Here is a 21,097-nt window from a genome sequence, read left to right on the forward strand (position 1 = left end):
TCAAATCACGGACGGACCCAACATTTCGATAGAGTAACCTAGTGACTATTTTAATGCAACTGATTACAGGGTTGGTCTATGAGTTGACCATGTTTCAGTTACATACATGGTCAGATGGTCTAGGGGTATGATACTCGCATAGGGTGCGAGTGGTCCCGAGTTCAAATCCCGGACGGACCCAACTTTTTGCAGAAATAATCTAGAGACTATTTAAATGCAACTGATTACAGGGTTAGACTATGAGTGACCATGTTTGAGTTACATACATGGTCCGTTGGTCTAGGGGTATGATACTCGCTTTGGGTGCGAGTGGTCCCGGGTTCAAATCCCGGACGGACCCAACTTTTCGATAAAGTAATCTAGTGACTATTTTAATGCAACTGATTACAGGGTTGGTCTATGAGTTGACCATGTTTCAGTTACGTACATGGTCAGTTGTTCTAGGGGTATGATATTCGCTTAGGGTGCGAGTGGTTCCGGGTTCAAATCCCGGACGGACCCGACTTTTTGCAGAAATAATCTAGTGACTATTTAAATGCAACTGATTACAGGGTTGGACTATGAGTTGACCATGTTTCAGTAACATACACGGTCCGTCTGTCTAGGGGTATGATACTCGCATAGGGTGCGAGTGGTCCCGGGTTCAAATCCCGGACAGACCCGACTTTTCGATGAAGTAATGTAGTGACTATTTTAATGCAACTAATTACAGGATTGGACTATGAGTTGACCATGTTTCACCAACATACATGGTCCGTTGGTCTAGGGGTATGATATTCGCTTTGGGTGCGAGTGGTCCCGGGTTCAAATCACGGACGGACCCAACATTTCGATAGAGTAACCTAGTGACTATTTTAATGCAACTGATTACAGGGTTGGACTTTGAGTTGACCATGTGTCAGTTACATACATGGTCCGTTGGTCTAGGGGTATGATACTCGCATAGGGTTGCGAGTGGTCCCGGGTTCAAATCCCGGATGGACCCGACTTTTCGATGAAGTAATGTAGTGACTATTTTAATGCAACTAATTACAGGATTGGACTATGAGTTGACCATGTTTCACCAACATACATGGTCCGTTGGTCTAGGGGTATGATATTCGCTTTGGGTGCGAGTGGTCCCGGGTTCAAATCACAGACGGACCTAACATTTCGATAAAGTAACCTAGTGACTATTTTAATGCAACTGATTACAGGGTTGGTCTATGAGTTGACCATGTTTCAGTTACATACATGGTCAGATGGTCAAGGGGTATGATACTCGCTTAGGGTGCGAGTGGTCCCGGGTTCAAATCCCGGACGGACCCGACTTTTTGCAGAAATAATCTAGTGACTATTTAAATGCAACTGATTACTGGGTTGAACTATGAAATGACCATGTTTCAGTTACATACATGGTCAGTTGTTCTAGGGGTATGATACTCGCTTAGGGTGCGAGTGGTCTCGGGTTCAAATCCCGGACGGACCCGACTTTTCGATGAAGTAATGTAGTGACTCTTTAAATACAACTGATTACTGGGTTGAACTATGAGTTGACCATGTTTCAGTTACATACACGGTCCGTTGGTCTAGGAGTATGATACTTGCATAGGGTGCGAGTGGTCCCGGGTTCAAATCCCGGACGTACCCAACTTTTTGCAGAAATAATCTAGTGACTATTTAAATGCAACTGATTACAGGGTTGGACTATGAGTTGACCAGGTTTCAGTTACATAATTGGTCCGTTGGTCTAGGGGTATGATACTCGCTTACGGTGCGAGTGGTCCCGGGTTCAAATCCCGGACGGACCCGACTTTTCGATGAAGTAATGTAGTGACTCTTTAAATACAACTGATTACTGGGTTGAACTATGAGTTGACCATGTTTCAGTTACATACACGGTCCGTTGGTCTAGGAGTATGATGCTCGCATAGGGTGCGAGTGGTCCCGGGTTCAAATCCCGGACGGACCCGACTTTTTGCAGAAATAATCTAGTGACTATTTAAATGCAACTGATTACAGGGTTTGACTATGAGTTGACCATGTGTCAGTTACAAACATGGTCCGTTGGTCTAGGGGTATGATACTCGCTTACGGTGCGAGTGGTGCCGGGTTCAAATCCCGGACGGACCCGACTTTTCGATGAAGTAATGTAGTGACTCTTTAAATACAACTGATTACTAGGTTGAACTATGAGTTGACCATGTTTCAGTTACATACATGGTCCGTTGGTCTAGGGGTATGATACTCGCATAGGGTGCGATTAGTCCCGGGTCAAATCCCGGACGGACCCGACTTTTCGATGAAGTAATGTAGTTACTATTTTAATGCAACTAGTTACAGGACTGGACTATGAGTTGACCATGTTTCACCTACATACATGGTCCGTTGGTCTAGGGGTATGATACTCGCTTTGGGTGCGAGTGGTCTCGGGTTCAAATCCCGGACGGACCCGACTTTTCGATGAAGTAATGTAGTGACTATTTTAATGCAACTAATTACAGGATTGGACTATGAGTTGACCATGTTTCACCAACATACATGGTCCGTTGGTCTAGGGGTATGATATTCGCTTTGGGTGCGAGTGGTACCGGGTTCAAATCACGGACGGACCCAACATTTCGATAGAGTAACCTAGTGACTATTTTAATGCAACTGATTACAGGGTTGGTCTATGAGTTGACCATGTTTCAGTTACATACATGGTCAGATGGTCTAGGGGTATGATACTCGCATAGGGTGCGAGTGGTCCCGAGTTCAAATCCCGGACGGACCCAACTTTTTGCAGAAATAATCTAGAGACTATTTAAATGCAACTGATTACAGGGTTAGACTATGAGTGACCATGTTTGTGTTACATACATGGTCCGTTGGTCTAGGGGTATGATACTCGCTTTGGGTGCGAGTGGTCCCGGGTTCAAATCCCGGACGGACCCAACTTTTCGATAAAGTAATCTAGTGACTATTTTAATGCAACTGATTACAGGGTTGGTCTATGAGTTGACCATGTTTCAGTTACGTACATGGTCAGTTGTTCTAGGGGTATGATATTCGCTTAGGGTGCGAGTGGTTCCGGGTTCAAATCCCGGACGGACCCGACTTTTTGCAGAAATAATCTAGTGACTATTTAAATGCAACTGATTACAGGGTTGGACTATGAGTTGACCATGTTTCAGTAACATACACGGTCCGTCTGTCTAGGGGTATGATACTCGCATAGGGTGCGAGTGGTCCCGGGTTCAAATCCCGGACAGACCCGACTTTTCGATGAAGTAATGTAGTGACTATTTTAATGCAACTAATTACAGGATTGGACTATGAGTTGACCATGTTTCACCAACATACATGGTCCGTTGGTCTAGGGGTATGATATTCGCTTTGGGTGCGAGTGGTCCCGGGTTCAAATCACGGACGGACCCAACATTTCGATAGAGTAACCTAGTGACTATTTTAATGCAACTGATTACAGGTTTGGACTTTGAGTTGACCATGTGTCAGTTACATACATGGTCCGTTGGTCTAGGGGTATGATACTCGCATAGGGTTGCGAGTGGTCCCGGGTTCAAATCCCGGATGGACCCGACTTTTCGATGAAGTAATGTAGTGACTATTTTAATGCAACTAATTACAGGATTGGACTATGAGTTGACCATGTTTCACCAACATACATGGTCCGTTGGTCTAGGGGTATGATATTCGCGTTGGGTGCGAGTGGTCCCGGGTTCAAATCACAGACGGACCTAACATTTCGATAAAGTAACCTAGTGACTATTTTAATGCAACTGATTACAGGGTTGGTCTATGAGTTGACCATGTTTCAGTTACATACATGGTCAGATGGTCTAGGGGTATGATACTCGCTTAGGGTGCGAGTGGTCCCGGGTTCAAATCCCGGACGGACCCGACTTTTTGCAGAAATAATCTAGTGACTATTTAAATGCAACTGATTACTGGGTTGAACTATGAAATGACCATGTTTCAGTTACATACATGGTCAGTTGTTCTAGGGGTATGATACTCGCTTAGGGTGCGAGTGGTCTCGGGTTCAAATCCCGAACGGACCCGACTTTTCGATGAAGTAATGTAGTGACTCTTTAAATACAACTGATTACTGGGTTGAACTATGAGTTGACCATGTTTCAGTTATATACACGGTCCGTTGGTCTAGGAGTATGATACTTGCATAGGGTGCGAGTGGTCCCGGGTTCAAATCCCGGACGTACCCAACTTTTTGCAGAAATAATCTAGTGACTATTTAAATGCAACTGATTACAGGGTTGGACTATGAGTTGACCAGGTTTCAGTTACATAATTGGTCCGTTGGTCTAGGGGTATGATACTCGCTTACGGTGCGAGTGGTCCCGGGTTCAAATCCCGGACGGACCCGACTTTTCGATGAAGTAATGTAGTGACTCTTTAAATACAACTGATTACTAGGTTGAACTATGAGTTGACCATGTTTCAGTTACATACATGGTCCGTTGGTCTAGGGGTATGATACTCGCATAGGGTGCGATTAGTCCCGGGTCAAATCCCGGACGGACCCGACTTTTCGATGAAGTAATGTAGTTACTATTTTAATGCAACTAGTTACAGGACTGGACTATGAGTTGACCATGTTTCACCTACATACATGGTCCGTTGGTCTAGGGGTATGATACTCGCTTTGGGTGCGAGTGGTCTCGGGTTCAAATCCCGGACGGACCCGACTTTTCGATGAAGTAATGTAGTGACTATTTTAATGCAACTAATTACAGGATTGGACTATGAGTTGACCATGTTTCACCAACATACATGGTCCGTTGGTCTAGGGGTATGATATTCGCTTTGGGTGCGAGTGCTACCGGGTTCAAATCACGGACGGACCCAACATTTCGATAGAGTAACCTAGTGACTATTTTAATGCAACTGATTACAGGGTTGGTCTATGAGTTGACCATGTTTCAGTTACATACATGGTCAGATGGTCTAGGGGTATGATACTCGCATAGGGTGCGAGTGGTCCCGAGTTCAAATCCCGGACGGACCCAACTTTTTGCAGAAATAATCTAGAGACTATTTAAATGCAACTGATTACAGGGTTAGACTATGAGTGACCATGTTTGTGTTACATACATGGTCCGTTGGTCTAGGGGTATGATACTCGCTTTGGGTGCGAGTGGTCCCGGGTTCAAATCCCGGACGGACCCAACTTTTCGATAAAGTAATCTAGTGACTATTTTAATGCAACTGATTACAGGGTTGGTCTATGAGTTGACCATGTTTCAGTTACGTACATGGTCAGTTGTTCTAGGGGTATGATATTCGCTTAGGGTGCGAGTGGTTCCGGGTTCAAATCCCGGACGGACCCGACTTTTTGCAGAAATAATCTAGTGACTATTTAAATGCAACTGATTACAGGGTTGGACTATGAGTTGACCATGTTTCAGTAACATACACGGTCCGTCTGTCTAGGGGTATGATACTCGCATAGGGTGCGAGTGGTCCCGGGTTCAAATCCCGGACAGACCCGACTTTTCGATGAAGTAATGTAGTGACTATTTTAATGCAACTAATTACAGGATTGGACTATGAGTTGACCATGTTTCACCAACATACATGGTCCGTTGGTCTAGGGGTATGATATTCGCTTTGGGTGCGAGTGGTCCCGGGTTCAAATCACGGACGGACCCAACATTTCGATAGAGTAACCTAGTGACTATTTTAATGCAACTGATTACAGGGTTGGACTTTGAGTTGACCATGTGTCAGTTACATACATGGTCCGTTGGTCTAGGGGTATGATACTCGCATAGGGTTGCGAGTGGTCCCGGGTTCAAATCCCGGATGGACCCGACTTTTCGATGAAGTAATGTAGTGACTATTTTAATGCAACTAATTACAGGATTGGACTATGAGTTGACCATGTTTCACCAACATACATGGTCCGTTGGTCTAGGGGTATGATATTCGCGTTGGGTGCGAGTGGTCTCGGGTTCAAATCACAGACGGACCTAACATTTCGATAAAGTAACCTAGTGACTATTTTAATGCAACTGATTACAGGGTTGGTCTATGAGTTGACCATGTTTCAGTTACATACATGGTCAGATGGTCTAGGGGTATGATACTCGCTTAGGGTGCGAGTGGTCCCGGGTTCAAATCCCGGACGGACCCGACTTTTTGCAGAAATAATCTAGTGACTATTTAAATGCAACTGATTACTGGGTTGAACTATGAAATGACCATGTTTCAGTTACATACATGGTCAGTTGTTCTAGGGGTATGATACTCGCTTAGGGTGCGAGTGGTCTCGGGTTCAAATCCCGGACGGACCCGACTTTTCGATGAAGTAATGTAGTGACTCTTTAAATACAACTGATTACTGGGTTGAACTATGAGTTGACCATGTTTCAGTTATATACACGGTCCGTTGGTCTAGGAGTATGATACTTGCATAGGGTGCGAGTGGTCCCGGGTTCAAATCCCGGACGTACCCAACTTTTTGCAGAAATAATCTAGTGACTATTTAAATGCAACTGATTACAGGGTTGGACTATGAGTTGACCAGGTTTCAGTTACATAATTGGTCCGTTGGTCTAGGGGTATGATACTCGCTTACGGTGCGAGTGGTCCCGGGTTCAAATCCCGGACGGACCCGACTTTTCGATGAAGTAATGTAGTGACTCTTTAAATACAACTGATTACTGGGTTGAACTATGAGTTGACCATGTTTCAGTTACATACACGGTCCGTTGGTCTAGGAGTATGATGCTCGCATAGGGTGCGAGTGGTCCCGGGTTCAAATCCCGGACGGACCCGACTTTTTGCAGAAATAATCTAGTGACTATTTAAATGCAACTGATTACAGGGTTTGACTATGAGTTGACCATGTGTCAGTTACAAACATGGTCCGTTGGTCTAGGGGTATGATACTCGCTTACGGTGCGAGTGGTGCCGGGTTCAAATCCCGGACGGACCCGACTTTTCGATGAAGTAATGTAGTGACTCTTTAAATACAACTGATTACTAGGTTGAACTATGAGTTGACCATGTTTCAGTTACATAAATGGTCCGTTGGTCTAGGGGTATGATACTCGCTTTGGGTGCGAGTGGTCCCGGGTTCAAATCCTGGACGGACCCAACTTTTCGATAAAGTAATCTAGTGACTATTTTAATGCAAAGGATTACAGTGTTGGTCTATGATTTGACCATGTTTCAGTTACATACATGGTCAGTTGGTCTAGGGGTATGATACTCGCTTACGGTGCGAGTGGTCCCGGGTTCAATTGCCGGACGGACCCGACTTTTTGCAGAAATAATCTAGTGACTATTTAAATGCAACTGATTACAGGGTTGGACTATGAGTTGACCATGTGTCAGTTACATACATGGTCCGTTGGTCTAGGGGTATGATACTCGCTTACGGTGCGAGTGGTCCCGGGTTCAAATCCTGGACGGACCCGACTTTTCGATGAAGTAATGTAGTGACTCTTTAAATACAACTGATTACTGGGTTGAACTATGAGTTGACCATGTTTCAGTTACATGCACGGTCCGTTGGTCTAGGGGTATGATACTCGCATAGGGTGCGAGTGGTCCCGGGTTCAAATCCCGGACGGACCCGACTTTTTGCAGAAATAATCTAGTGACTCTTTAAATGCTGCTGATTACAGGGTTGGACTATGAGTTGACCATGTTTCAGTTTCATTCATAGTCCGTTGGTCAAGGGGGTATGGTACTCGCTTTGGGTGCGAGTGGTCCCGGGTTCAAATCCCAAACGGACCCGAATTTATGCAGAAGCATTTTAGTGACTATTTAAATGCAAGTAGATACAGGGTAGGGCTATATGTTGAGCATGTCTCTGATACAGACATGGTCTTTTGGTCTAGGGGTATAATACTCACATAAGGTGCGAGTGGTCCCGGGTTCAAATCCCGGACGAAACCGAACTTTGCAGAAGTATTTTAGAGACTATATAAATGCAACTGATTACAGGGTTGGACTATGAGTTGACCATGTTTGAGTTACATACATGGTCCGTTGGTCTAGGGGTATGATACTCGCTTTGGGTGCGAGTGGTCCCGGGTTCAAATCCTGGACGGACCCAACTTTTCGATAAAGTAATCTAGTGACTATTTTAATGCAAAGGATTACAGTGTTGGTCTATGATTTGACCATGTTTCATTTACATACATGGTCCGTTGGTCTAGGGGTATGATACTCGCTTTGGGTGCGAGTGGTCCCGGGTTCAAATCCCGGACGGACGCAACTTTTCGATAAAGTAATCTAGTGACTATTTTAATGCAACTGATTACAGGGTTGGTCTATGAGTTAACCATGTGACGGTTACACACATGGTCCGTTGGTCTAGGGGTATGATACTCGCATAGGGTGCGAGTGGTCCTGGGTTCAAATTCCGGACGGACCCGACTTTTCGATGAAGTAATGTAGTGACTATTTTAATGCAACAAATTACAGGATTGGACTATGAGTTGACCATATTTCAGTTACATACATGGTCAGTTGGTCTAGGGGTATGATTCTCGCTTTGGGTGCAAGCGGTCCCGGGTTCAAATCCCGGACGGACCCAACTTTTCGATAAAGTAATTTAGTGACTATTTTAATGCAAAGGATTACAGGGTTGGTCTATGATTTGACCATGTTTCATTTGCATACATGGTTCGCTGGTCTAGGGGTATGATACTCGCTTGCGGTGCGAGTGGTCCCGGGTTCAAATCCCGGACGGACCCGACTTTTCGATGAAGTAATGTAGTGACTCTTTAAATACAACTGATTACTGGGTTGAACTATGAGTTGACCATGTTTCAGTTACATACACGGTCCGTTTGTCTAGGGGTACGATACTCGCATAGGGTGCGAGTGATCCCGGGTTCAAATCCCGGACGGACCCGACTTTTTGCAGAAATAATCTAGTGACTCTTTAAATGCTACTGATTACAGGGTTGGACTATGAGTTGACCATGTTTCAGTTTCATTCATAGTCCGTTGGTCCACGGGGTATGGTACTCGCTTTGAGTGCGAGTGGTCCCGGGTTCAAATCCTGCACGGACCCGAATTTTTGCAGAAGCATTTTAGAGACTATTTAAATGCAACTATATACAGGGTAGGGCTATGAGTTGAGCATGTCTCTGATACAGACATGGTCTTTTGGTCTAGGGGTATAATACTCGCATAAGGTGCGAGTGGTCCCGGGTTCAAATCCCGGACGAAACCGAACTTTGCAGAAGTATTTTAGTGACTATTTAAATGCAACTGATTACAGGGTTGGTCTATGATTTGACCATGTTTCATTTGCATACATGGTCCGCTGGTCTAGGGGTATGATTCTCGCTTACGGTGCGAGTGGTCCCGGGTTCAAATCCCGGACGGACCCGACTTTTCGATGAAGTAATGTAGTGACTCTTTAAATACAACTGATTACTGGGTTGAACTATGAGTTGACCATGTTTCAGTTACATACACGGTCCGTTGGTCTAGGGGTATGATACTCGCATAGGGTGCGAGTGGTCCTGGGTTCAAATTCCGGACGGACCCGACTTTTCGATGAAGTCATGTAGTGACTATTTTAATGCAACAAATTACAGGATTGGACTATGAGTTGACCATGTTTCACATGCCACATGGTCCGTTGGTCTAGGGGTATGATACTCGCTTTGGGTGCGAGTGGTCCCGGGTTCAAATCCCGGACGGACCCAACATTTCGATAAAGTAACCTAGTGACTATTTTAATGCAACTGATTACAGGGTTGGTCTACGAGTTGACCATGTTTCAGTTACATACATGGTCAGTTGGTCTAGGGGTATGATACTCGCTTAGGGTGCGAGTGGTCCCGAGTTCAAATCCCGGACGGACCCAAGTTTTTGCAGAAATAATCTAGAGACTATATAAATGCAACTGATTACAGGGTTGGACTATGAGTTGACCATGTTTGAGTTACATACATGGTCCGTTGGTCTAGGGGTATGATACTCGCTTTGGGTGCGAGTGGTCCCGGGTTCAAATCCCGGACGGACCCAACTTTTCGATAAAGTAATCTAGTGACTATTTTAATGCAACTGATTACAGGTTTGGTCTATGAGTTGACCATGTTTCAGTTACATACATGGTCAGTTGTTCTAGGGGTATGATACTCGCTTAGGGTGCGAGTGGTCCCGGGTTCAATGTCGGACGGACCCGACTTTTTGCAGAAATAATCTAGTGACTATTTAAATGCAACTGATTACAGGGTTGGACTATGAGTTGACCATGTGTCAGTTACATACATGGTCCGTTGGTCTAGGGGTATGATACTCGCTTACGGTGCGAGTGGTCCCGGGTTCAAATCCTGGACGGACCCGACTTTTCGATGAAGTAATGTAGTGACTCTTTAAAAAAAACTGATTACTGGGTTGAACTATGAGTTGACCATGTTTCAGTTACATACACGGTCCGTTGGTCTAGGGGTATGATACTCGCTTTGGGTGCGAGTGGTCCCGGGTTCAAATCCCGGACGGACCCAACATTTCGATAAAGTAACCTAGTGACTATTTTAATGCAACTGACTACAGGGTTGGTCTATGAGTTGACCATGTTTCAGTTACATACATGGTCAGTTGGTCTAGGGGTATGATACTCGCTTAGGGTGCGAGTGGTCCCGAGTTCAAATCCCGGACGGACCCAAGTTTTTGCAGAAATAATCTAGAGACTATATAAATGCAACTGATTACAGGGTTGGACTATGAGTTGACCATGTTTGAGTTACATACATGGTCCGTTGGTCTAGGGGTATGATACTCGCTTTGGGTGCGAGTGGTCCCGGGTTCAAATCCCGGACGGACGCAACTTTTCGATAAAGTAATCTAGTGACTATTTTAATGCAACTGATTACAGGGTTGGTCTATGAGTTGACCATGTTTCAGTTACATACATGGTCAGTTGTTCTAGGGGTATGATACTCGCTTAGGGTGCGAGTGGTCCCGGGTTCAATTCCCGGACGGACCCGACTTTTTGCAGAAATAATCTAGTGACTATTTAAATGCAACTGATAACAGGGTTGGACTATGAGTTGACCATGTGTCAGTTACGTACATGGTCCGTTGGTCTAGGGGTATGATACTCGCTTACGGTGCGAGTGGTCCCGGGTTCAAATCCTGGACGGACCCGACTTTTCGATGAAGTAATGTAGTGACTCTTTAAATACAACTGATTCCTGGGTTGAACTATGAGTTGACCATGTTTCAGTTACATACACGGTCCGTTGGTCTAGGGGTATGATACTCGCATAGGGTGCGAGTGGTCCCGGGTTCAAATCCCGGACGGACCCGACTTTTTGCAGAAATAATCTAGTGACTCTTTAAATGCTGCTGATTACAGGGTTGGACTATGAGTTGACCATGTTTCAGTTTCATTCATAGTCCGTTGGTCAAGGGGGTATGGTACTCGCTTTGGGTGCGAGTGGTCCCGGGTTCAAATCCCAAACGGACCCGAATTTTTGCAGAAGCATTTAAGTGACTATTTAAATGCAACTATATACAGGGTAGGGCTATAAGTTGAGCATGTCTCTGATACAGACATGGTCTTTTGGTCTAGGGGTATAATACTCGCATAAGGTGCGAGTGGTCCCGGGTTCAAATCCCGGACGAAACCGAACTTTGCAGAAGTATTTTAGTGACTATTTAAATGCAACTGATTACAGGGTTGGACTATGAGTTGACCATGTTTCAGTTACGTACATGGTGTGTTGGTCTAGGGGTGTGATTCTCGCTTTGGGTGCAAGCGGTCCCGGGTTCAAATCCTGGACGGACCCAACTTTTCGATAAAGTAATCTAGTGACTATTTTAATGCAACTGATTACAGGGTTGGTTTATGAGTTGACCATGTTTCAGTTACATACATGGTCAGTTGGTCTAGGGGTATGATACTCGCTTAGGGTGCGAGTGGTCCCGGGTTCAATTCCCGGACGGACCCGACTTTTTGCAGAAATAATCTAGTGACTATTTAAATGCAACAGATTACAGGGTTGGACTATGAGTTGACCATGTTTCAGTTACATACATGGTCTAATGGTCAAGGGGTATGATACTCGCTTTGGGTGCGAGTGGTCCCGGGTTCAAATCCCGGACGGACGCAACTTTTCGATAAAGTAATCTAGTGACTATTTTAATGCAACTGATTACAGGGTTGGTCTATGAGTTGACCATGTTTCAGTTACATACATGGTCAGTTGTTCTAGGGGTATGATACTCGCTTAGGGTGCGAGTGGTCCCGGGTTCAATTCCCGGACGGACCCGACTTTTTGCAGATATAATCTAGTGACTATTTAAATGCAACTGATTACAGGGTTGGACTATGAGTTGACCATGTTTCAGTTACATACATGGGCTGTTGGTCTAGGGGTATGATACTCGCTTTGGGTGCGAGTGGTCCCGGGTTCAAATCCCGAGCGGACCCAACTTTTCGATAAAGTAATCTAGTGACTTTTTTAATGCAACTGATTACAGGGTTGGTCTATGAGTTGACCATGTTTCTGTTACATACATGGTCAGTTGGTCTAGGGGTATGATACTCGCATAGGGTGCGAGTGGTCCTGGGTTCAAATTCCGGACGGACCCGACTTTTCGATGAAGTAATGTAGTGACTATTTTAATGCAACAAATTACAGGATTGGACTATGAGTTGACCATATTTCAGTTACATACATCGTCAGTTGGTCTAGGGGTATGATTCTCGCTTTGGGTGCAAGCGGTCCCGGGTTCAAATCCCGGACGGACCCAACTTTTCGATAAAGTAATTTAGTGACTATTTTAATGCAAAGGATTACAGGGTTGGTCTATGATTTGACCATGTTTCATTTGCATACATGGTTCGCTGGTCTAGGGGTATGATACTCGCTTGCGGTGCGAGTGGTCCCGGGTTCAAATCCTGGACGGACCCGACTTTTCGATGAAGTAATGTAGTGACTCTTTAAATACAACTGATTCCTGGGTTGAACTATGAGTTGACCATGTTTCAGTTACATACACGGTCCGTTGGTCTAGGGGTATGATACTCGCATAGGGTGCGAGTGGTCCCGGGTTCAAATCCCGGACGGACCCGACTTTTTGCAGAAATAATCTAGTGACTCTTTAAATGCTGCTGATTACAGGGTTGGACTATGAGTTGACCATGTTTCAGTTTCATTCATAGTCCGTTGGTCAAGGGGGTATGGTACTCGCTTTGGGTGCGAGTGGTCCCGGGTTCAAATCCCAAACGGACCCGAATTTTTGCAGAAGCATTTAAGTGACTATTTAAATGCAACTATATACAGGGTAGGGCTATAAGTTGAGCATGTCTCTGATACAGACATGGTCTTTTGGTCTAGGGGTATAATACTCGCATAAGGTGCGAGTGGTCCCGGGTTCAAATCCCGGACGAAACCGAACTTTGCAGAAGTATTTTAGTGACTATTTAAATGCAACTGATTACAGGGTTGGACTATGAGTTGACCATGTTTCAGTTACGTACATGGTGTGTTGGTCTAGGGGTGTGATTCTCGCTTTGGGTGCAAGCGGTCCCGGGTTCAAATCCTGGACGGACCCAACTTTTCGATAAAGTAATCTAGTGACTATTTTAATGCAACTGATTACAGGGTTGGTTTATGAGTTGACCATGTTTCAGTTACATACATGGTCAGTTGGTCTAGGGGTATGATACTCGCTTAGGGTGCGAGTGGTCCCGGGTTCAATTCCCGGACGGACCCGACTTTTTGCAGAAATAATCTAGTGACTATTTAAATGCAACAGATTACAGGGTTGGACTATGAGTTGACCATGTTTCAGTTACATACATGGTCTAATGGTCAAGGGGCATGATACTCGCTTTGGGTGCGAGTGGTCCCGGGTTCAAATCCCGGACGGACGCAACTTTTCGATAAAGTAATCTAGTGACTATTTTAATGCAACTGATTACAGGGTTGGTCTATGAGTTGACCATGTTTCAGTTACATACATGGTCAGTTGTTCTAGGGGTATGATACTCGCTTAGGGTGCGAGTGGTCCCGGGTTCAATTCCCGGACGGACCCGACTTTTTGCAGATATAATCTAGTGACTATTTAAATGCAACTGATTACAGGGTTGGACTATGAGTTGACCATGTTTCAGTTACATACATGGTCTGTTGGTCTAGGGGTATGATACTCGCTTTGGGTGCGAGTGGTCCCGGGTTCAAATCCCGAGCGGACCCAACTTTTCGATAAAGTAATCTAGTGACTTTTTTAATGCAACTGATTACAGGGTTGGTCTATGAGTTGACCATGTTTCTGTTACATACATGGTCAGTTGGTCTAGGGGTATGATACTCGCATAGGGTGCGAGTGGTCCTGGGTTCAAATTCCGGACGGACCCGACTTTTCGATGAAGTAATGTAGTGACTATTTTAATGCAACAAATTACAGGATTGGACTATGAGTTGACCATATTTCAGTTACATACATCGTCAGTTGGTCTAGGGGTATGATTCTCGCTTTGGGTGCAAGCGGTCCCGGGTTCAAATCCCGGACGGACCCAACTTTTCGATAAAGTAATTTAGTGACTATTTTAATGCAAAGGATTACAGGGTTGGTCTATGATTTGACCATGTTTCATTTGCATACATGGTTCGCTGGTCTAGGGGTATGATACTCGCTTGCGGTGCGAGTGGTCCCGGGTTCAAATCCCGGACGGACCCGACTTTTCGATGAAGTAATCTAGTGACTCTTTAAATACAACTGATTACTGGGTTGAACTATGAGTTGACCATGTTTCAGTTACATACACGGTCCGTTTGTCTAGGGGTACGATACTCGCATAGGGTGCGAGTGATCCCGGGTTCAAATCCCGGACGGACCCGACTTTTTGCAGAAATAATCTAGTGACTCTTTAAATGCTACTGATTACAGGGTTGGACTATGAGTTGACCATGTTTCAGTTTCATTCATAGTCCGTTGGTCCACGGGGTATGGTACTCGCTTTGAGTGCGAGTGGTCCCGGGTTCAAATCCCGCACGGACCCGAATTTTTGCAGAAGCATTTTAGAGACTATTTAAATGCAACTATATACAGGGTAGGGCTATGAGTTGAGCATGTCTCTGATACAGACATGGTCTTGTGGTCTAGGGGTATAATACTCGCATAAGGTGCGAGTGGTCCCGGGTTCAAATCCCGGACGAAACCGAACTTTGCAGAAGTATTTTAGTGACTATTTAAATGCAACTGATTACAGGGTTGGTCTATGATTTGACCATGTTTCATTTGCATACATGGTCCGCAGGTCTAGGGGTATGATTCTCGCTTACGGTGCGAGTGGTCCCGGGTTCAAATCCCGGACGGACCCGACTTTTCGATGAAGTAATGTAGTGACTCTTTAAATACAACTGATTACTGGGTTGAACTATGAGTTGACCATGTTTCAGTTACATACACGGTCCGTTGGTCTAGGGGTATGATACTCGCATAGGGTGCGAGTGGTCCTGGGTTCAAATTCCGGACGGACCCGACTTTTCGATGAAGTCATGTAGTGACTATTTTAATGCAACAAATTACAGGATTTGACTATGAGTTGACCATGTTTCACATGCCACATGGTCCGTTGGTCTAGGGGTATGATACTCGCTTTGGGTGCGAGTGGTCCCGGGTTCAAATCCCGGACGGACCCAACATTTCGATAAAGTAACCTAGTGACTATTTTAATGCAACTGATTACAGGGTTGGTCTACGAGTTGACCATGTTTCAGTTACATACATGGTCAGTTGGTCTAGGGGTATGATACTCGCTTAGGGTGAGAGTGGTCCCGAGTTCAAATCCCGGACGGACCCAAGTTTTTGCAGAAATAATCTAGAGACTATATAAATGCAACTGATTACAGGGTTGGACTATGAGTTGACCATGTTTGAGTTACATACATGGTCCGTTGGTCTAGGGGTATGATACTCGCTTTGGGTGCGAGTGGTCCCGGGTTCAAATCCCGGACGGACCCAACTTTTCGATAAAGTAATCTAGTGACTATTTTAATGCAACTGATTACAGGGTTGGTCTATGAGTTGACCATGTTTCAGTTACATACATGGTCAGTTGTTCTAGGGGTATGATACTCGCTTAGGGTGCGAGTGGTCCCGGGTTCAATTGCCGGACGGACCCGACTTTTTGCAGAAATAATCTAGTGACTATTTAAATGCAACTGATTACAGGGTTAGACTATGAGTTGACCATGTGTCAGTTACGTACATGGTCCGTTGGTCTAGGGGTATGATACTCGCATAGGGTGCGAGTGGTCCTGGGTTCAAATTCCGGACGGACCCGACTTTTCGATGAAGTCATGTAGTGACTATTTTAATGCAACAAATTACAGGATTGGACTATGAGTTGACCATGTTTCACATGCCACATGGTCCGTTGGTCTAGGGGTATGATACTCGCTTTGGGTGCGAGTGGTCCCGGGTTCAAATCCCGGACGGACCCAACATTTCGATAAAGTAACATAGTGACTATTTTAATGCAACTGATTACAGGGTTGGTCTATGAGTTGACCATGTTTCAGTTACATACATGGTCAGTTGGTCTAGGGGTATGATACTCGCTTAGGGTGCGAGTGGTCCCGAGTTCAAATCCCGGACGGACCCAAGTTTTTGCAGAAATAATCTAGAGACTATATAAATGCAACTGATTACAGGGTTGGACTATGAGTTGACCATGTTTGAGTTACATACATGGTCCGTTGGTCTAGGGGTATGATACTCGCTTTGGGTGCGAGTGGTCCCGGGTTCAAATCCCGGACGGACGCAACTTTTCGATAAAGTAATCTAGTGACTATTTTAATGCAACTGATTACAGGGTTGGTCTATGAGTTGACCATGTTTCAGTTACATACATGGTCAGTTGTTCTAGGGGTATGATACTCGCTTAGGGTGCGAGTGGTCCCGGGTTCATTTCCCGGACGGACCCGACTTTTTGCAGAAATAATCTAGTGACTATTTAAATGCAACTGATTACAGGGTTGGACTATGAGTTGACCATGTGTCAGTTACGTACATGGTCCGTTGGTCTAGGGGTATGATACTCGCTTACGGTGCGAGTGGTCCCGGGTTCAAATCCTGGACGGACCCGACTTTTCGATGAAGTAATGTAGTGACTCTTTAAATACAACTGATTACTGGGTTGAACTATGAGTTGACCATGTTTCAGTTACATACACGGTCCGTTGGTCTAGGGGTATGATACTCGCATAGGGTGCGAGTGGTCCCGTGTTCAAATCCCGGACGGACCCGACTTTTTGCAGAAATAATCTAGTGACTCTTTAAATGCTGCTGATTACAGGGTTGGACTATGAGTTGACCATGTTTCAGTTTCATTCATAGTCCGTTGGTCAAGGGGGTATGGTACTCGCTTTGGGTGCGAGTGGTCCCGGGTTCAAATCCCAAACGGACCCGAATTTTTGCAGAAGCATTTAAGTGACTATTTAAATGCAACTATATACAGGGTAGGGCTATAAGTTGAGCATGTCTCTGATACAGACATGGTCTTTTGGTCTAGGGGTATAATACTCGCATAAGGTGCGAGTGGTCCCGGGTTCAAATCCCGGACGAAACCGAACTTTGCAGAAGTATTTTAGTGACTATTTAAATGCAACTGATTACAGGGTTGGACTATGAGTTGACCATGTTTCAGTTACGTACATGGTGTGTTGGTCTAGGGGTGTGATTCTCGCTTTGGGTGCAAGCGGTCCCGGGTTCAAATCCTGGACGGACCCAACTTTTCGATAAAGTAATCTAGTGACTATTTTAATGCAACTGATTACAGGGTTGGTTTATGAGTTGACCATGTTTCAGTTACATACATGGTCAGTTGGTCTAGGGGTATGATACTCGCTTAGGGTGCGAGTGGTCCCGGGTTCAATTCCCGGACGGACCCGACTTTTTGCAGAAATAATCTAGTGACTATTTAAATGCAACAGATTACAGGGTTGGACTATGAGTTGACCATGTTTCAGTTACATACATGGTCTAATGGTCAAGGGGTATGATACTCGCTTTGGGTGCGAGTGGTCCCGGGTTCAAATCCCGGACGGACGCAACTTTTCGATAAAGTAATCTAGTGACTATTTTAATGCAACTGATTACAGGGTTGGTCTATGAGTTGACCATGTTTCAGTTACATACATGGTCAGTTGTTCTAGGGGTATGATACTCGCTTAGGGTGCGAGTGGTCCCGGGTTCAATTCCCGGACGGACCCGACTTTTTGCAGATATAATCTAGTGACTATTTAAATGCAACTGATTACAGGGTTGGACTATGAGTTGACCATGTTTCAGTTACATACATGGTCTGTTGGTCTAGGGGTATGATACTCGCTTTGGGTGCGAGTGGTCCCGGGTTCAAATCCCGAACGGACCCAACTTTTCGATAAAGTAATCTAGTGACTTTTTTAATGCAACTGATTACAGGGTTGGTCTATGAGTTGACCATGTTTCTGTTACATACATGGTCAGTTGGTCTAGGGGTATGATACTCGCTTAGGGTGCGAGTGGTCCCGGGTTCAATTCCCGGACGGACCCGACTTTTTGCAGAAATAATCTAGTGACTATTTAAATGCAACAGATTACAGGGTTGGACTATGAGTTGACGATGTTTCAGTTACATACATGGTCTGTTGGTCTAGTTGTATGATACTCGCTTTGGGTGCGAGTGGTCCCGGGTTCAAATCCCGGACGGACGCAACTTTTCGATAAAGTAATCTAGTGACTATTTTAATGCAACTGATTATAGGGTTGGTCTATGAGTTGACCATGTTTCAGTTACATACATGGTCAGTTGTTCTAGGGGTATGACACTCGCTTAGGGTGCGAGTGGTCCCGGGTTCAATTTCCGGACGGCCCCGACTTTTTGCAGAAATAATCTAGTGACTATTTAAATGCAACTGATTACAGGGTTGGACTATGAGTTGACCATGTTTCAGTTACATACATGGTCTGTTGGTCTAGGGGTATGATACTCGCTTTGGGTGCGAGTGGTCCCGGGTTCAAATCACGGACGGACCCAACATTTCGATAAAGTAACCTAGTGACTATTTTAATGCAACTGATTACAGGGTTGGTCTATGAGTTGACCATGTTTCAGTTACATACATGGTCAGTTGGTCTAGGGGTATGATACTCGCTTAGGGTGCGAGTGGTCCCGAGTTCAAATCCCGGACGGACCCAACTTTTTGCAGAAATAATCTAGAGACTATTTAAATGCAACTGATTACAGGGTTGGACTATGAGTGACCATGTGTGAGTTACATACATGGTCCGTTGGTCTAGGGGTATGGTACTCGCTTTGGGTGCGAGTGGTCCCGGGTTCAAATCCCGGACGGACCCAACTTTTCGATAAAGTAATGTAGTGACTATTTTAATGCAACTGATTACAGGGTTGGTCTATGAGTTGACCATGTTTCAGTTACGTACATGGTCAGTTGTTCTAGGGGTATGATACTCGCTTAGGGTGCGAGTGGTTCCGGGTTCAAATCCCGGACGGACCCGACTTTTTGCAGAAATAATCTAGTGACTATTTAAATGCAACTGATTACAGGATTGGACTATGAGTTGACCATGTTTCACCAACATACATGGTCCGTTGGTCTAGGGGTATGATATTCGCTTTGGGTGCGAGTGGTCCCGGGTTCAAATCACGGACGGACCCAACATTTCGATAAAGTAACCTAGTGACTATTTTAATGCAACTGATTACAGGGTTGGTCTATGAGTTGACCATGTTTCAGTTACATACATGGTCAGTTGGTCTAGGGGTATGATACTTGCTTAGGGTGCGAGTGGTCCCGAGTTCAAATCCCGGACGGACCCGACTTTTTGCAGAAATAATCTAGTGACTATTTAAATGCAACTGATTACAGGGTTGGACTATGAGTTGACCATGTGTCAGTTACATACATGGTCCGTTGGTCTAGGGGTATGATACTCGCTTACGGTGCGAGTGGTCCCGGGTTCGAATCCCGGACGGACCCGACTTTTCGATGAAGTAATGTAGTGACTCTTTAAATACAACTGATTACTGGGTTGAACTATGAGTTGACCATGTTTCAGTTACATACACGGTCCGTTGGTCTAGGGGTATGATACTCGCATAGGGTGCGAGTGGTCCCGGGTTCAAATCCCGGACGGACCCGACTTTTCGATGAAGTAATGTAGTGACTATTTTAATGCAACTAATTACAGGATTGGACTATGAGTTGACCATGTTTCACTAACATACATGGTCCGTTGGTCTAGGGGTATGATATTCGCTTTGGGTGCGAGTGGTCCCGGGTTCAAATCGCGGACGGAACCAACATTTCGATAAAGTAACCTAGTGACTATTTTAATGCAACTGATTACAGGGTTGGTCTATGAGTTGACCATGTTTCAGTTACATACATGGTTAGTTGGTCTAGGGGTATGATACTCGCTTAGGGTGCGAGTGGTCCCGAGTTCAAATCCCGGACGGACCCAACTTTTTGCAGAAATAATCTAGAGACTATTTAAATGCAACTGATTACAGGGTTGGACTATGAGTGACCATGTTTGAGTTACATACATGGTCCGTTGGTCTAGGGGTATGATACTCGCTTTGGGTGCGAGTGGTCCCGGGTTCAAATCCCGGACGGACCCAACTTTTCGATAAAGTAATCTAGTAACTATTTTAATGCAACTGATTACAGGGTTGGTCTATGAGTTGACCATGTTTCAGTTACGTACAGTCAGTTGTTCTAGGGGTATGATACTCGCTTAGGGTGCGAGTGGTTCCGGGTTCTAATCCCGGACGGACCCGACTTTTTGCAGAAATAATCTAGTGACTATTTAAATGCAACTGATTACAGGGTTGGACTATGAGTTGACCATGTGTAAGTTACATACATGGTCCGTTGGTCTAGGGGTATGATACTCGCTTACGGTGCGAGTGGTCCCGGGTTCAAATCCCGGACGGACCCGACTTTTCGATGAAGTAATGTAGTGACTCTTTAAATACAACTGATTACTGGGTTGAACTATGAGTTGACCATGTTTCAGTTACATACACGGTCCGTTGGTCTAGGGATATGATACTCGCATAAGTTGCGAGTGGTCCCGGGTTCAAATCCCGGACGGA

The 21,097-nt window shown here is 45.0% G+C and overlaps 41 non-coding genes across 41 annotated transcripts; all 41 read left to right on the forward strand.

Moving 5' to 3' along the window:
- The first annotated feature begins 268 nt into the window (after positions 1–268).
- TRNAP-UGG (transfer RNA proline (anticodon UGG)) lies at positions 269–340 on the forward strand. Its single transcript has one exon. It is a non-coding gene; the product is annotated as a tRNA-Pro (tRNA).
- Positions 341–1,718: 1,378 nt separating this feature from the next.
- TRNAR-ACG (transfer RNA arginine (anticodon ACG)) lies at positions 1,719–1,790 on the forward strand. Its single transcript has one exon. It is a non-coding gene; the product is annotated as a tRNA-Arg (tRNA).
- A 250-nt stretch (positions 1,791–2,040) lies between these two features.
- On the forward strand, positions 2,041–2,112 carry TRNAR-ACG (transfer RNA arginine (anticodon ACG)). The gene has a single exon. It is a non-coding gene; the product is annotated as a tRNA-Arg (tRNA).
- A 249-nt stretch (positions 2,113–2,361) lies between these two features.
- On the forward strand, positions 2,362–2,433 carry TRNAP-UGG (transfer RNA proline (anticodon UGG)). Its single transcript has one exon. It is a non-coding gene; the product is annotated as a tRNA-Pro (tRNA).
- A 410-nt stretch (positions 2,434–2,843) lies between these two features.
- Positions 2,844–2,915, forward strand: TRNAP-UGG (transfer RNA proline (anticodon UGG)). The gene has a single exon. It is a non-coding gene; the product is annotated as a tRNA-Pro (tRNA).
- A 1,378-nt stretch (positions 2,916–4,293) lies between these two features.
- Positions 4,294–4,365, forward strand: TRNAR-ACG (transfer RNA arginine (anticodon ACG)). Its single transcript has one exon. It is a non-coding gene; the product is annotated as a tRNA-Arg (tRNA).
- Positions 4,366–4,614: 249 nt separating this feature from the next.
- TRNAP-UGG (transfer RNA proline (anticodon UGG)) lies at positions 4,615–4,686 on the forward strand. The gene has a single exon. It is a non-coding gene; the product is annotated as a tRNA-Pro (tRNA).
- A 410-nt stretch (positions 4,687–5,096) lies between these two features.
- On the forward strand, positions 5,097–5,168 carry TRNAP-UGG (transfer RNA proline (anticodon UGG)). Its single transcript has one exon. It is a non-coding gene; the product is annotated as a tRNA-Pro (tRNA).
- Positions 5,169–6,546: 1,378 nt separating this feature from the next.
- On the forward strand, positions 6,547–6,618 carry TRNAR-ACG (transfer RNA arginine (anticodon ACG)). Its single transcript has one exon. It is a non-coding gene; the product is annotated as a tRNA-Arg (tRNA).
- Positions 6,619–6,868: 250 nt separating this feature from the next.
- On the forward strand, positions 6,869–6,940 carry TRNAR-ACG (transfer RNA arginine (anticodon ACG)). The gene has a single exon. It is a non-coding gene; the product is annotated as a tRNA-Arg (tRNA).
- An 89-nt stretch (positions 6,941–7,029) lies between these two features.
- On the forward strand, positions 7,030–7,101 carry TRNAP-UGG (transfer RNA proline (anticodon UGG)). The gene has a single exon. It is a non-coding gene; the product is annotated as a tRNA-Pro (tRNA).
- Positions 7,102–7,351: 250 nt separating this feature from the next.
- On the forward strand, positions 7,352–7,423 carry TRNAR-ACG (transfer RNA arginine (anticodon ACG)). The gene has a single exon. It is a non-coding gene; the product is annotated as a tRNA-Arg (tRNA).
- Positions 7,424–7,512: 89 nt separating this feature from the next.
- On the forward strand, positions 7,513–7,584 carry TRNAP-AGG (transfer RNA proline (anticodon AGG)). Its single transcript has one exon. It is a non-coding gene; the product is annotated as a tRNA-Pro (tRNA).
- Positions 7,585–7,995: 411 nt separating this feature from the next.
- On the forward strand, positions 7,996–8,067 carry TRNAP-UGG (transfer RNA proline (anticodon UGG)). Its single transcript has one exon. It is a non-coding gene; the product is annotated as a tRNA-Pro (tRNA).
- Positions 8,068–8,156: 89 nt separating this feature from the next.
- On the forward strand, positions 8,157–8,229 carry TRNAP-UGG (transfer RNA proline (anticodon UGG)). Its single transcript has one exon. It is a non-coding gene; the product is annotated as a tRNA-Pro (tRNA).
- Positions 8,230–8,639: 410 nt separating this feature from the next.
- TRNAR-GCG (transfer RNA arginine (anticodon GCG)) lies at positions 8,640–8,711 on the forward strand. The gene has a single exon. It is a non-coding gene; the product is annotated as a tRNA-Arg (tRNA).
- A 572-nt stretch (positions 8,712–9,283) lies between these two features.
- On the forward strand, positions 9,284–9,355 carry TRNAR-ACG (transfer RNA arginine (anticodon ACG)). Its single transcript has one exon. It is a non-coding gene; the product is annotated as a tRNA-Arg (tRNA).
- A 249-nt stretch (positions 9,356–9,604) lies between these two features.
- TRNAP-UGG (transfer RNA proline (anticodon UGG)) lies at positions 9,605–9,676 on the forward strand. The gene has a single exon. It is a non-coding gene; the product is annotated as a tRNA-Pro (tRNA).
- Positions 9,677–9,926: 250 nt separating this feature from the next.
- Positions 9,927–9,998, forward strand: TRNAP-UGG (transfer RNA proline (anticodon UGG)). The gene has a single exon. It is a non-coding gene; the product is annotated as a tRNA-Pro (tRNA).
- A 249-nt stretch (positions 9,999–10,247) lies between these two features.
- On the forward strand, positions 10,248–10,319 carry TRNAR-ACG (transfer RNA arginine (anticodon ACG)). Its single transcript has one exon. It is a non-coding gene; the product is annotated as a tRNA-Arg (tRNA).
- An 89-nt stretch (positions 10,320–10,408) lies between these two features.
- Positions 10,409–10,480, forward strand: TRNAP-UGG (transfer RNA proline (anticodon UGG)). Its single transcript has one exon. It is a non-coding gene; the product is annotated as a tRNA-Pro (tRNA).
- Positions 10,481–10,730: 250 nt separating this feature from the next.
- Positions 10,731–10,803, forward strand: TRNAP-UGG (transfer RNA proline (anticodon UGG)). The gene has a single exon. It is a non-coding gene; the product is annotated as a tRNA-Pro (tRNA).
- A 249-nt stretch (positions 10,804–11,052) lies between these two features.
- TRNAR-ACG (transfer RNA arginine (anticodon ACG)) lies at positions 11,053–11,124 on the forward strand. The gene has a single exon. It is a non-coding gene; the product is annotated as a tRNA-Arg (tRNA).
- An 89-nt stretch (positions 11,125–11,213) lies between these two features.
- On the forward strand, positions 11,214–11,285 carry TRNAP-AGG (transfer RNA proline (anticodon AGG)). Its single transcript has one exon. It is a non-coding gene; the product is annotated as a tRNA-Pro (tRNA).
- A 572-nt stretch (positions 11,286–11,857) lies between these two features.
- On the forward strand, positions 11,858–11,929 carry TRNAP-AGG (transfer RNA proline (anticodon AGG)). The gene has a single exon. It is a non-coding gene; the product is annotated as a tRNA-Pro (tRNA).
- An 894-nt stretch (positions 11,930–12,823) lies between these two features.
- Positions 12,824–12,895, forward strand: TRNAR-GCG (transfer RNA arginine (anticodon GCG)). Its single transcript has one exon. It is a non-coding gene; the product is annotated as a tRNA-Arg (tRNA).
- Positions 12,896–12,984: 89 nt separating this feature from the next.
- On the forward strand, positions 12,985–13,056 carry TRNAP-AGG (transfer RNA proline (anticodon AGG)). The gene has a single exon. It is a non-coding gene; the product is annotated as a tRNA-Pro (tRNA).
- A 572-nt stretch (positions 13,057–13,628) lies between these two features.
- TRNAP-AGG (transfer RNA proline (anticodon AGG)) lies at positions 13,629–13,700 on the forward strand. The gene has a single exon. It is a non-coding gene; the product is annotated as a tRNA-Pro (tRNA).
- An 894-nt stretch (positions 13,701–14,594) lies between these two features.
- On the forward strand, positions 14,595–14,666 carry TRNAR-GCG (transfer RNA arginine (anticodon GCG)). The gene has a single exon. It is a non-coding gene; the product is annotated as a tRNA-Arg (tRNA).
- Positions 14,667–15,559: 893 nt separating this feature from the next.
- Positions 15,560–15,631, forward strand: TRNAP-UGG (transfer RNA proline (anticodon UGG)). Its single transcript has one exon. It is a non-coding gene; the product is annotated as a tRNA-Pro (tRNA).
- Positions 15,632–15,881: 250 nt separating this feature from the next.
- Positions 15,882–15,953, forward strand: TRNAP-UGG (transfer RNA proline (anticodon UGG)). The gene has a single exon. It is a non-coding gene; the product is annotated as a tRNA-Pro (tRNA).
- Positions 15,954–16,363: 410 nt separating this feature from the next.
- TRNAP-UGG (transfer RNA proline (anticodon UGG)) lies at positions 16,364–16,435 on the forward strand. The gene has a single exon. It is a non-coding gene; the product is annotated as a tRNA-Pro (tRNA).
- A 250-nt stretch (positions 16,436–16,685) lies between these two features.
- TRNAP-UGG (transfer RNA proline (anticodon UGG)) lies at positions 16,686–16,758 on the forward strand. The gene has a single exon. It is a non-coding gene; the product is annotated as a tRNA-Pro (tRNA).
- A 249-nt stretch (positions 16,759–17,007) lies between these two features.
- Positions 17,008–17,079, forward strand: TRNAR-ACG (transfer RNA arginine (anticodon ACG)). Its single transcript has one exon. It is a non-coding gene; the product is annotated as a tRNA-Arg (tRNA).
- A 733-nt stretch (positions 17,080–17,812) lies between these two features.
- TRNAP-AGG (transfer RNA proline (anticodon AGG)) lies at positions 17,813–17,884 on the forward strand. The gene has a single exon. It is a non-coding gene; the product is annotated as a tRNA-Pro (tRNA).
- Positions 17,885–18,456: 572 nt separating this feature from the next.
- TRNAP-AGG (transfer RNA proline (anticodon AGG)) lies at positions 18,457–18,528 on the forward strand. Its single transcript has one exon. It is a non-coding gene; the product is annotated as a tRNA-Pro (tRNA).
- A 732-nt stretch (positions 18,529–19,260) lies between these two features.
- On the forward strand, positions 19,261–19,332 carry TRNAP-UGG (transfer RNA proline (anticodon UGG)). The gene has a single exon. It is a non-coding gene; the product is annotated as a tRNA-Pro (tRNA).
- Positions 19,333–19,904: 572 nt separating this feature from the next.
- Positions 19,905–19,976, forward strand: TRNAR-ACG (transfer RNA arginine (anticodon ACG)). Its single transcript has one exon. It is a non-coding gene; the product is annotated as a tRNA-Arg (tRNA).
- An 89-nt stretch (positions 19,977–20,065) lies between these two features.
- On the forward strand, positions 20,066–20,137 carry TRNAP-AGG (transfer RNA proline (anticodon AGG)). Its single transcript has one exon. It is a non-coding gene; the product is annotated as a tRNA-Pro (tRNA).
- A 410-nt stretch (positions 20,138–20,547) lies between these two features.
- TRNAP-UGG (transfer RNA proline (anticodon UGG)) lies at positions 20,548–20,619 on the forward strand. The gene has a single exon. It is a non-coding gene; the product is annotated as a tRNA-Pro (tRNA).
- Positions 20,620–20,867: 248 nt separating this feature from the next.
- Positions 20,868–20,939, forward strand: TRNAR-ACG (transfer RNA arginine (anticodon ACG)). Its single transcript has one exon. It is a non-coding gene; the product is annotated as a tRNA-Arg (tRNA).
- The last annotated feature ends 158 nt before the right edge of the window (positions 20,940–21,097 follow it).

Source organism: Phalangium opilio, unplaced genomic scaffold, assembly GCF_054372755.1.
Source record: "Phalangium opilio isolate 3A_F unplaced genomic scaffold, DU_Popi_V2 ptg000032l_1, whole genome shotgun sequence".
NCBI lineage: Eukaryota > Metazoa > Arthropoda > Arachnida > Opiliones > Phalangiidae > Phalangium > Phalangium opilio.